This window comes from Manacus candei, unplaced genomic scaffold (assembly GCF_025592945.1).
Source record: "Manacus candei isolate 608988 ecotype Guabito, Panama unplaced genomic scaffold, ASM2559294v1 h1tg000036l, whole genome shotgun sequence".
Classification (NCBI taxonomy): domain Eukaryota; kingdom Metazoa; phylum Chordata; class Aves; order Passeriformes; family Pipridae; genus Manacus; species Manacus candei.
In genome coordinates, this window is record NW_026138084.1 from 4,361,092 (window position 1) to 4,374,815 (window position 13,724).

The following is a 13,724-nucleotide window of genomic DNA, read 5'->3' on the forward strand; positions in this document are numbered from 1 at the left end:
TATTTCTCCAGAATATTTTTTGTTTCTCCAGTGTATCTACTTTTGGCACATCTGTGTTTGTTTCAGGGGAAAAAAAAGCATAACATAATAACCCCAATAATTATTCACAATGGCACTGGATGTTCTTATTTCAAAAAATAATAGGATTTAATTTATTAAATTAATTTATTTAATTTAATAATTCTGAGAAATGGCAATCCTTTTGCCATGTGCATCAAGACTATTCAGAAGCAGGTGAAGGTATGTCCATGTCACCTGCAGCCCTGTACTCTGGTGTTTTTCACAAGGATGGATCCCAAGGGACACCCATATCTCCACTTTAGGGACAATGGTTGAGAACCTCAAGGCACTGACTACAGAAGTACAAGATGAAGAGAAGAAACTCAGAGAGGAGACGAAGGAAAGCAGCTTCCACATGTCACCAGTGCAAACCAGAGCCTCTGAAGTCAGAGCCAGACATTCCCCAGTTAGAGAGAGTGGATAGACAAGAGCTGAAAGAGAGAGAAAAAGGGAAGCCCATGAGAGTAAGTGCAGTACCAGTATCTCAGGGACAAGGGTCTGACCCACTAAAAGGTTCCTCCTGAATGCACTCACAGGGAAAGGGCTGTGATGGCCCCAACCAAGACCAGTGTTAGAGGGGCCCTGCCTCTAGCCAGGTAGAGGCACAGGACAACCCTCTCTATTGGACTGCGTGGATCTGATGGCCTGGCACATCAGACCCACAGGAATACAAGGCATAGTTGACACTGGCCCTCAATGCACGTTAATGCCCTCAGACACTATTTCCACTTCTGGGGTGACTGGAGGGTCTCAAGAGTTGACCATGGTGGAAGCTGAGGTGAGCTTGACCGGGAAAGAGTGGCAGAAACACAACATTGTGACTGGTCCAGATGCCCTGGGCATTGACTACCTCAGGAACGGGTACTTCAAGGACCCCAGGGGACATAGATGGGCTTTTGGAATAGCTGCTGTGGAGACAGGTTGCTAAGCAGGTGAATTGTTACTGGACCTCTCGGAGAGCCCTTCTGCTGTTGGACTGTTGAAGGCTGAAGAACAGCAAGTGCCAATCGCCACCACAATAGTGCATCGCCGGCAGTAACGAATAAACCGAGACTCTGTGATCCCCATCCATAAGATGATCCGTGAGCTGGAGAGCCAAGGGGTTGTCAGCAAGATCCACCCACCCCTCAACAGCCCCATCTGGCCTGTGCATCAGCCGGATGGAGGATGGAGATTGACCGTGGACTATCGTGACCTGAATGAAGCCACCCCACCACTGAGTGCTGCTGTTCCAGACGTGTTGGAGCTCCAGTACGAGCTGGAGTCCAAGGCAGTGAGGTGGTACACCACTACTGATATCGCAAATGCATTCTTCTCCATCCCCTTGGCAGCAGAGTGCAGGTTGCAGTTTGCTTTCACCTGGAGGGGTGTGCAGTACACCGGGAACCGACTGTCCCAGGGGTGGAAACACAGTCCCACCATCTGCCACGGACTGATCCAGGCCACACTAGAGCAGGGTGAGGCTCCAGAACACCTGCAGTACATTGATGACATCATCGTATGGGGGACACTACAGAGGAGGTTTTTGAGAAAGGAGAGGAAATCATCCAGATTCTCCTGGGAGCTGGGTTTGCCATAAAGAAGAGTAAGGTCAAGGGACCTGCCCGAGAGATCCAGTTCCTGGGGGTGAAGTGGCAAAATGGACATGGTCAGATCCCAACAGAAATCATCGATAAGATCACAGCAATGGCCCCACTGACCAACCAGAAGGAAAGGCAAGCTTTTCTGGGTGCCATAGGTTTCTGGAGGATGCACATCCCGGAGTACAGTCAAATCATAAGTCCTCTCTATCTGGTAACCCGAAAAAAGAATGATTTCCAGTGGGGCCCCGAACAGCAGCAAGCATTTGAACAGATTAAGCAGGAGATTGCACACACTGTAGCCCTCAGGCCAGTCAGGACAGGACCAGATGTGAAAAAGGTACTCTACTCTGCAGCTGGGGATAAGAGTCTTTCCTGGAGACTCTGGCAAAGGTGCCTGGTGAGACCCGAGGCCACCCACTTAGATTCTGGAGCTGAAGCTACAGGGGATCTGAAGCCAACTACACCCCAACAGAGAAGGAGATCCTAGCAGCTTATGAAGGAGTACAAGTTGCCTCAGAGGTGATTGGCACAGAAGAACAGCTCCTCCTGGCACCTCGACTACCAGTGCTGAGTTGGATGTTCCAGGGAAAGGCGCCCTCTACGCATCATGCCACTGATGCTACATGGAGTAAGTGGATCACTCTGCTCACACAGCGCGCCCGTATTGGAAATCTGAATCACCCTGGGATCCCAGAAGTCATCACAAACTGGCTGGAAGGTGAGAGTTTTGGTCTAGTGAATGAAGAAGAAGGAGAGCAAGTGGTACGGGCTGAGGAAACCCCACCGTAAAATCAACTACCAGAGGAAGAAACACGCTATGCCCTCTTTACTGACGGTTCCCGTTGCATTGTAGGGATGAAACGTAAACGGAAAGCAGATGTATGGAGCCCCACCCGACAAGTTGCAGAAGCTACTGAAAGAGAAGGTGAATCGAGACAATTCTCAGATCTCAAAGCTGTCCAGTTGGCATTGGACATTGCTGAACGAGAGAAGTGGCCAAAGCTTCTGACTCGTGGATGGTTGCCAATGCTCTGTGGGGGTGGGTGGACAGATGGAAGAAGGCCAATTGGAAATGCAGAGGGAAACCCATCTGGGCCACTGATATGTGGCAAGACATTGCTACCTGGTAGAGAACTTGATTGTGAGAATCCATCATGTAGATGCCCATGTGCCCAAAGACTGAGCCAATGAGGAACATTGCAACCATGAACAGGCAGACCGAACTGCATGAGTTGAGATGTCACAGGTGAATGTGGACTGGCAGCACAAAGGAGAGTTGTTCCGGGCATGGTGGGCCCATGACGCCTCAGGCCATCAGGGCAGAGATGCCACCTATAGATGGGCACAAGACCGAGGGGTGGACTTAACCATGGACATTATTTCCCAGATTATCCATGACTGTGAGACGTGCTGCCATCAAAGAGGCTAAGAGACTGAAGCCCCTGTGGTATGGTGGATGCTGGAGTAAGTATAGATATGGAGAGGCCTGGCAGGTTGACTACATCACACTGCCACGAACCTGCCAAGGTAAGCGCTATGTGCTCACCATGGTGGAAGCTGGAGACACATCTGGTGCCCCACGCCACCACCTGAAACACCATCCTGGGCCTTGAAAAGCAAGTCTTGTGGTGACATGGCACCCTAGAGTGCACTGAGTCAGATAATGGGACTCATTTCAAGAACAGCTTAGTTACCACCTAGGCAAAGAAACACGGCATCGAGTGGGTGTATCACATCCCATATCATGCAGCAGCCACGGGGAAGGTTGAACGGTGTAATGGACTGTTGAAAACCACCCTGAAGGCATTGGGTGGAGGGATCTTCAAGAACTGGGATCAGCACGTAGCAAAGGCTACATGGTTGGTCCACACCAGAGGCTCCATCAACCAAGTTGACCCTGCCCAATCAGAGTCCCTTCACACTGTACATGGGGACAAAGTCCCAGTGATTCACATGAGAGGTATCTTAGGTAAAACAGTTTGGATCAATCCTGCCTTGAGCAAAGGCAAACCCATTCATGGCATTGTTTTTGCTCAAGGATCAGGTAGCACGTGGTAGGTAATGCTGGAAGACAGAGAAACATGGTGTATACCTCAAAGGGACCTCATTTTTTGGTGAATTTCCCATAACATTTTGCCTGTATTTGTATGTAAATATTTGTAATACGTACACAGTTGGGGTAATGTACGTATGTCTATGGCTGGAAAGTTTGAAACCAATATAGAGTGTTAGTTGGATGTTTAGCTGTCCACTGAAAACCATTTGATGTTCAGAGGGGGAGTGATTCCTGTGGCCTAAAAATCTGCCCCCCTTGAAGGCAGGGTTTAATGGCAGCTATTTTTGAAAATATACACTATGAGGTACATTTTAGCCCCCCTCTCACCCAACATCAGTTATATCTTTCACAGGTGTGCAAAGAAAACCTCCTTTTGTTTACCATTCACTTACATTAAAACAATTAGTTGGAATGACTGAAATAAATTGCCTAAAATAAGGTCCTGCCAAAGGATTAGAGAGGATTAAGATCTGGAGGATCTGGTTTGAATTTCTGGTTTGAAGTACTACTACAACTGCAAGTTCACACACAGACTTTCTTTAGGCAGTCTATTTTCATTCCTAGTAAAATAATTAATGACAGTTACCACAAGTCAGTAATGTTTTATATAAATGTATCTTCAGAATAAAAATATTTTGTGCCTGTGAGCACTGACAGGAATGTCATGCTGACATTTTGCCTGCTTTAGAAGACTTAACAAAGTTTAAACATATACAATGCACTCTGTTGATAAATAGTCTATTTACAGCCTGTGCTAGTTTTAAAACACCATTTAAAACCAGCCAGTTTTTAGTTCAGTACATCTCACCAAGAGGATTTCATAGAAAAAAAAAAAGACATCTGTAATTTATAAAATCAAATCTGTTACTTTTGCAGATGCCAGTAACAACATGGGTCACTATGAATTATGGTCACTTCATTCATATCACTGTTACCTTTTATTTATAAGCATTTCAGTAGCCAATCCTCTGGATGAATTTCTTTTATCACTCACGAACTGACTGGATATATTAGCAGTAGTGACAGAAAGTACAGCAGCATGCTGAAGTCAACATAATTCTGTGACAAAGTGAAAGACCTTTCAGTGCCAGGATCTTTTAGTGAATTAGTCATTTTAAAATTTGAAATCTAAAATTTGGGCTGCAAGACCGAGCCTGGCACAAGAAAGAGAAGAGAAATGTTGTTTAACCCTGACGAATAGGAAAGGAAATGGGATGGGATTAATAAAGGATTAATGCAATTATGAGATATCAGTAATTACAAAGGGATCATCATGTTTGAGGGAGAAACTCCTCCGCCACTGCCCAGACACAGCTCCATTGCACCACATGTTTACCACCAAAGACTTGGGATGTCTTGGTCAGAGTTTTAGGAAAACCCAGCCCAAACAGGAAAAGACCTATGAATTCCAGAAGGTAGGATGATTGGTAAGTACAGAGGAAGGAGGAATTAATTTCATTGTGAATCAGGGTCATTTTGAAGGTCCGTGTTTGAGAGTGGGAGAACTGGGAAAAAACATTTGCTCTCTGAGTAAGAGCAGTTGGATTGTGTGGTGTTACCACCTCAGCCATGTGTTATTCTTCTGGGCTGTTTTTGTTGGACCTGGATGTCTCTGATTGTGGTTAAAATTTTGACTGTAAAGGCAGAGGTTGATACAGATTTTAATTCTGAGTATAGGAAAGTCACTGACCTAAAGAAAAACTAACAGTTTGAGGAGGTTATTTAAGACTAAGTGGGACTAAGAAGAGCTGGTGTGATTTCTGAGAAGTGAGGGAGTGACTGGATGTGAGGTAATCCCAGGGCCTTCCCTGAGGTCTCCGTAGCAGATGCAGAGATAATTTGTCATTGGAAAGGTAACCACACCTGACGAGTTGGAAGTGGATAGTACAGAAAATCAGTGGTGACTGCTTGGAAACTTTTACAATCCCTCCTGTAATGGGTGAATAACAACATCTGCAGGAAAAATAAGAACAGCTGGCAAAGTGCATCAAGCACTTCTAGATGAAGGATCTAGTGCCTACAGACAAATTGATGTGGTCTTGATTTAATCTGGAACGAAAACAAACCAAGCCAATGATTTCTACATTCAATCAAAATCTCCGGATGACTCTGAATTTGTATGTTGTGAACTTAGGCAATTGTACTAAAAAAGAGATAAAACTATATAGGAAATGCAGTTAACATAACTGAGAAAAACAGAGACACTTCAAAGAGAGTACGTGAAAGAGATTGTTTCAATCTATAAAATGATAACTGTTTCAACATCACATGAATTTTACCTGTATTCATCCCCCTATTAACAAAGGGTGGTTCATTACTTACTAAAGAAAACATTAAGCTGGTCACCCATAAGAAGTGTTATTGTTGTTAGTTTAAAATTTAAAAAGTTACAAGTATTTTGACAATAGATACAATAAACATAAATATGATGCGTAAAAAAAAATTAGTGAATAATTACTCTTAGGATGGAAACCAAAATATTAATGTTATAGATGCTGCTCAATAATTATTGCTCCATTCAAATGCAAACCAGTGTCCTAGAAAAACATATTTGCCCCCTTCATTAACTATGTCACTAAATACACTTCATTTACTTTTCTATCTAAAAGAAGAGCTGATGTCATTGTTTGAGGAATGATGTCTGGAAAATTTCAGTGGATTAAATATGCTACTTCCAAAATATAAATAAGGCCATTGAATAAACGGATTTTTTCTATCACAGGAAGACCACATGTGAGAGAATGTATTAATGAATTCAGCACTAATGCATGATAAACTTGGAAAATCTTAATTTAATAGGTTGAGTTTTTTTCTAGAATCGTACCTTCTTAACCATTTCTTATTAAGTTATATAAAGTCCTATTAGGAATAATTAAGTTATATTAAGGAAATGAAGCAATGCTCTTGCTTTGGAATAATGTTCACAGAGATGTGGTCTTAATTATAACTGATTTTATACCACCAAAAGTGTAATTTAGGCTTCTAAATATTCAATGTTTCTAAATGTTCAATATATTCCAGATCATAAATTATGAGAGACTTCTGACTTTATCAGCTTGAATTTAGTTCCCTTCCTAACCTGAACAGAGGATTTTCTTTAATGGCTGGAAAGCCGGAAGACAGTTTCGTTTCTGAGCACTTGGCAGGAAGCATTAGAGGCTCGTGCTCAATAAAGTTGTGCCAAAGCACAACTTCACATGCAATTACGCACAAATACAGTTTCTTAATTTCTTGTGTGGGTTTATTGGTGGCTGAAAGTTTTCTTCGTGAAATCCAAAAAGTTTTCATCTTTCTAGGTCACAAACCACTTGGAAGCTAATTTTAATTTAGCTCAGGGTAAAATTAAGCAAGTAGAAATAAGACACCTGCTGCAGCCACTCACCCATTCAATTGTGAGCAAAATTTGGGAGACTGCCTGTGAGGCCACTGTGAAGGATTCTCTTACATTTGTTCTTCTTTACTGTGTTCATCACCAGCATGAGCTTTTGCTTGGTTTCCCAGAGGTCTGGTTTTCCAAGAGTGAAACAGGAAAGATAATATTCAGTGGAGTCAGAAATATAAACAAGGCGAGGATCTGTTCCTTCAAGTATTGAAACTACAGAAGTGTTAATTTAAGAACGGAAAGATTAAAAGTCTTTCTTATATTTAAGAAGTTAAAAGTTGAATGGACCCTAATTTGAAGTCTTACTAGGAAGAATTGGGGAGACGGTTAAAAATATTGTGTTAATAAATGCTGTGTTAACCAGAATCTTGTTTCTACAGCTTGTCTCTGGCATGATGATGCTTGGCAGCTGAGCGTTCCCATTGAGGGGAAAAGACACTAAATTAAGAGATAAAACAGAATAATAACTTGTCCCTCCTCCTGATCAACCTAACAGCCCCTCCATTTATCTGAGTAATTCTTTAATTAGTTCATTGGTCTCTCTTGGAGTAGGGCAGGGACAGAGAAGAACCACTGGGTTCTTTTGGAGAAGGCAGTTTCTTTCAAGGAACCATATTTAGAAGAACATATTCTTCTAAAGGGCAAAGTTACCTCCTAGAGCCTCCCCCCCCCAAAAAAATGCAGGGACTGTGAAGCTTCACAGAAAAAGAGGGGTTGTTTTGTGCTTGAATAATATTATTACTTCAATATTTCATCCTTCCTATGTTCAGAAAAATTGGTTTGGATTTTTTCCTGGGGATGCATAAGGTATCCCTCAACTGCAGAGCAAGAAAGTACAAATAGACATCCTTCAACATACCATGGGAATAGCATTTATAGCAGTGTGGAAAGGTGAATGGTACAGTAAAAGCATATCCTTTTTATAATGTTTGGGAAACAACAGCACTGTTGGCTTCAGCTTGATCAAGTGACCAGAGATCTCTCGGGTGGCTATAGAAAGATGAAGACACTGATGCAAAACTAGCACTGAGGAACCAAACCAAATCTATAAAATGGACCCAAATCTACCACCCAAAACTATAAAGCTGTACTTACTTTGCAATGTCTTGGTTTTTTATTACATGGAGACCTACTTGCTCAAAGGAAGGTGCATGTCCTACGAGGGAGACAGTAATAAAGGTCTGGGTATTTCTTTTTTTCATAACAATATCTGTGTATGCAGAAATTGAGTGTCTAGAACTGCTTCAGTGTCACTAAATACTCTCATTTTTTTTTCCTTTCCTTTTAGTTCTCTAATCCTTCCAGGTTATTCCTGAATGGTCATTACTTTACTTACACAGCAAGCACACTTTGCATAACTGGAATGGCCAGGGGGCTTTAAAATAACAAGTTATTTAACATTTGTCATAATTTTAATCAAATATATAGAGGAGAGCAACAACTGGAGAAATTAAAACAGAAAAAATATGTTTACCCTTCCTGAAGAAGTGGGGCATGTGACTGGATCTAATATTAAGAACCAACACATTCCTACCTGCAGTGTAAATGTACTGTATTAGGTCATACATAAAAGATCACTTTAAAGTGGTGTTTTTAAGAGATACCACTAGAACGTTAGATTCATGAGAACAAGGTTGTACTGATTCTCTAATATCAGCCACTAGCACAATTTGTTGCCCCACGGTTTTGGGGAATAAAAGAAAGCACAATATTAAATCAGAATAACAAAACGACCATCACAAAGCAGTTGAATGGCTGCAACTCTAAAATAATAACATTTTGGTATAGGATAAAAAAGAAAATATTAAATTAATTAATTACCTTCCAGAAACAGCAATGTAAAAAGTAGTTTATGTGTTGTACTTTATAACATTAGTTTAAAATGGATTTTTGTAAGCATATGAGTTGCTACATGTAATACTTACACAGTGTGGGTACTTTAAAACTATTGTCTTCAATTATGCATGTCCTAAAGCTCTTGTTGAACACCTTTGTGTTAAGTAGTTATTCATGCAAAATGCTGTTCACCCAACCTTATTACAGAACTAATTTCTGCCTAAAATGATGAGTACACGAAGGATATTTCAGCAGAATTCTAATTCCTGTTCCCTCTGAGGGTGGGTGACACATTGTGCTGGTTTAAAGGTAAACCAGCAGGGGAAATGAACTCAACTCAAAAGAGAGACCACAAGTCAGAATAACAATTTAATAAAACAACACAACAAGTATGATTATACAGACAAACAACCGGCTTCAATCCACAAAATCCCAAATGTACAACCCAGCACCCTGGGACATGAACAAAATGGTGTTCCCCGGGCCCCCCCTGAGTCCAAAGTAAAGGGAGAGCGGAAAAACCTGTTGGTGGGAGAGCTGTTGCAGTCTGGTCAAAATGGTGATTGCAGTCCAGTCGAGGGTGGTGGTCTCAGTCTGGCCAAGAGCGGTGAGCTGCAGTCCTCCTCTGGAACCCACAAGTGGTAAAAAGGTTCCAAAACTCCAAGTTTATAGATTCTCCAGTTCAGGCAGGAATGCTCAGTCCTTCCCTCAGAGCAGGGAATTCCATAAAAGGGTATGAGGATGCTCAGTCCTTCCCTCAGAGCGGGGAATTCCATAAAAGGGTATGAGGACTGGAACATCTACAGGTCTCTACTGTTAACAATTTCTGGGAAATGGCATGGAAGGCTACAGAATACACAGTTTTGGAGGATGCATATCCCCAAGTACAGTCCGATGATGATACCATGATGAACTGGTCTCAGCTGTCCTAACTAGGACATTATCCACCCCTTATTCTATGCCATCCATGTCATGCCCAAATTAACCTCCTTTAAAAACTATATCCCTTTAAAACTATATACATATATATATATATACAATGAAAATATTACAGACCATTCTCACTCAAAATTAGGTCCCCTTGTGGTACACAATGTGTCTCCCCATCTTTTTGCATTACCCACCAGGTGAAACCCGGCTCTTGGGCAAAAACAATCCCTCGGATGGGTTTACTTTTGCTTGAGGTGGGACTAATCCAAACAGTCTTCCCTAACATACCTCTCATATGTACCACGGGGACTTTATCTCCATCTACAGTATGCAAAGGTTCTGATTGAGCAGGGCCAACTCGATTGATGGAACCTCGGGTGTTGACCAACCAGGTGGCCTTTGCTAAATGCAGCTCCCAGTGTTTGAGAGTCTCCCCACACAGTGCCTTCAGGGTGGTTTTCAGCAGTCCGTTGCACCGCTCAACTTTTCCAGCAGCTGGTGCATGGTAGGGGATATGATACACCCACTCAATGCCGTATTCTCTGGCCCAGGTGTCTACAAGACCATTCTTGAAACGGGTCCCATTATCAGACTCAATTCTCTCTGGGGTGCCGTGTCACCACAGGACTTGTTTTTCAAGGCCCAGGATGGTATTCCGGGCAGTGGCATGAGGCACGGGGTATGTCTCCAACCATCCAGTGCTTCCTTCTACCATGGTCAGTACGTAGTGCTTGCCTTGGCGGGTTTTGGGGAGCGTGATGTAGTCAACTTGCCAGGCTTCCCCATACCTGTACTTCGACCACCGTCCACCATACCATAGAGGCTTCACCCGCTTGGCCTGCTTGATGGCAGCACATGTCTCACAGTCATGGATGACCTGTGAGACAATGTCCTTGGTTAAGTCCACCCCTCGGTCACGAGCCCATCTGTATGTTGCATCTCTCCCCTGGTGACCGGAGGCGTCATGGGCCCATCGAGCCAGAAATAATTCTCCTTTGTGTTGCCAATCCAGATCTACCTGAGGGACTTTAATCCTGGCAGCTCGGTCCGCCTGCTCGTTGTTACGATGCTCCTCATTAGCCCGTTTCTTGCCTACATGAGCGTCTACGTGACGGACCTTCACACTCAGCTTCTCTACCCGGCCAGCGATGTCCTGCCACATCTCTGCTGCCCAGATGGGTTTCCCTTGGCGCTGCCATTTGGCCTTTTTCCATCGCTCCAGCCATCCCCACAGAGCATTGGCCACCATCCATGAGTCAGTGTAGAGATAGAGTCTTGGCCACTTCTCTCGTTCAGCTATATCCAAAGCCAACTGAACGGCTTTAAGCTCTGCAAACTGACTTGACCCACCTTGTCCTTCGGTCGCTTCTGCAACTCGCCGTGTGGGACTCCACACAGCTGCCTTCCATTTTCGGTTTGTCCCTACAATGCGGCAGGAGCCATCCGTGAAGAGCACATATCGCCTTTCATCTGCGGGTAGCTTGTCATATGGTGGGGCCTCCTCAGCCCGTGTCACCTTCTCCTCCTCTTCTTCAGAGGATAGTCCAAAACTCTGACCTTGGGGCCAATTGGTGATAATTTCCAGAATCCCAGGGCAATTAGGATTCCCTATCCGGGTTCGCTGTGTGATCAGAGCCATCCACTTACTCCATGTGGCATCGGTGGCATGATGTGGTAGAAGGAACTCTTCCCTTGAACATCCAGCCCAGCACTGGTAGTCGGGGTGCCAGGAGGAGCTGCGCTTCGGTGCCGATTACTTCTGAGGCAGCTCGAACTCCTTCATAGGCAGCCAGGATCTCTTTCTCAGTTGGTGTATAGCTGGCTTCAGATCCTTTGTATCCCCGACTCCAGAATCCCAGCGGTCGTCCTCGGGTCTCCCCAGGCACTTTCTGCCAGAGGCTCCAAGAAGGGCCATTCTCCCCGGCTGCGGTGTAGAGCACGTTCTTCACATCCTGTCCTGTCCTTACTGGCCCAAGGGCTACCGCATGGGCAATCTCCTGTTTGATTTGTTCAAAGGCTTGTTGTTGTTCAGGGCCCCACTGGAAATCATATTTCTTCCGTGTCACAAGGTAGAGAGGGTTTACAATCGGACTGTACTTGGGGATATGCATCCTCCAAAAGCCCACAGTGCCTAGGAAAGCCTGTGTTTCCTTCTTGTTGGTTGGTGGGGACATGGCTGCTATTTTGTTAATCACCTCCGTTGGAATTAGGTGGTGTCCATCTTGCCACTTCACTCCTAGGAACTGAATTTCCTGAGCAGGTCCCTTGACCTTACTCCGTTTAATGGCAAAACCGGCTCTTAGGAGAATCTGGATTATCTTCTCTCCTTTCTCGAAGACTTCGCCCGCTGTGTTCCCCCATACAATGATGTCATCAATGTACTGTAGGTGCTCTGGAGCCTCACCCTTTTCCAGTGCAGTCTGGATCAGTCCGTGGCAAATGCTGGGACTGTGTTTCCACCCCTGAGGCAGTCGATTCCAGGTGTACTGCACACCTCTCCAAGTGAAAGCAAATTGTGGCCTGCACTCCGCTGCCAAAGGAATGGAGAAAAAGGCATTGGCTATGTCAATGGTGGCATACCACTTGGCTTCCTTGGACTCCAGCTCATACTGGAGCTCCAGCATGTCCGGCACAGCAGCACTCAGGGGTGGTGTGACTTCATTGAGTCCACGGTAATCCACCGTCAGCCTCCACTCTCCGCTGGACTTGCGCACTGGCCATATAGGGCTATTAAAGGGTGAGTGAGTCTTGCTGACCACCCCCTGGGTCTCCAGTTCACGGATCATCTTATCTATAGGGGTCACAGTCCCGGTCGGTGCGGTATTGCCGACGGTGCACTGTTGCTGTGGCTATCGGTACCAATTGTTCTTCAACCTTCAGCAGTCCCACAGCAGAGGGGTCCTCTGAGAGACCAGGCAAGGTGTTCAACTGTCTAATTTCCTCTGTCTCCACAGCAGCTATGCCAAAAGCCCAATGAAGTCCTTTTGGGTCTTTGAAATACCCACTCCTCAGGTAATCTATGCCAAGGATACACGGGGCCTCTGGGTCAGTCACGATGGGGTGTCTGTGCCATTCCTTCCCAGTCAGGTTCACTTCAGCTTCCAGTACAGTCAGCTGTTGGGATCCCCCTGTCACCCCAGAGATGGAGATGGATTCTGCCCCTACGTATCTTGATGGCATTAAAGTACATTGTGCGCCGGTGTCCACTAAGGCCTTATATCTTTGTGGCTCTGATGTGCCAGGCCACCGAATCCACACTGTCCAATAGACTCGATTGTCCCTCTCCTCTACCTGGCTAGAGGCAGGGCACCCCTAGTCCTGGTCATGGTACTCATTGTGCTCTTCTTGTGAGTATGACCTGGAGGTTCCTTCAAGAGGATCAGACGTATCATCATTCCTGTACGGTCTGGAGTCTTGCCCACGAGAGACTGGAGCAGCATTTACCCTTGAAGAGTTCCTTGTGGTACTTGTTCCTCTTTTCAGTTCATGTACCCGGGCTGCTAAGGAAGAGGTGGGTTTCCCATCCCACTTCCTCATAGTACCTTCTCTCCTTAGCTGGGGGACGCTGGCTCCTGATAGCAGAGACTCTTGTTTGTCCTGGTGAGATATGGAAAATCCCTTCCTTAATTTCTTCTCTTAGTTTCTGGTGTCCCTCTTCAATTTTCTCTTCCAGGCTTCGGACGTGTTCAGCCAGTTTGGTTTCTACAGATGAGACGTGGGCTCGTAATGGGGCGGTGACAGTGTCTTCATAAATCCTGAGTTTGCTAACCAATGCTCCCACCTTGTCCTCTCCCTCCCTCCATTGCAGCGTTGCTAAGTAGCGGGAATACATTTCTGGCCCGAGTCGTGCAAACTTTAACCACATTTGGGAGGTGCA

General features: G+C 44.8%; 1 protein-coding gene across 1 annotated transcript in view; it reads right to left on the reverse strand.

The window, feature by feature from the left end:
* Positions 1-13,724, reverse strand: part of SYN2 (synapsin II) — a 180,484-nt gene that overhangs the window by 24,583 nt on the left and 142,177 nt on the right. The gene's annotated exons all lie outside the window — the stretch shown is intronic.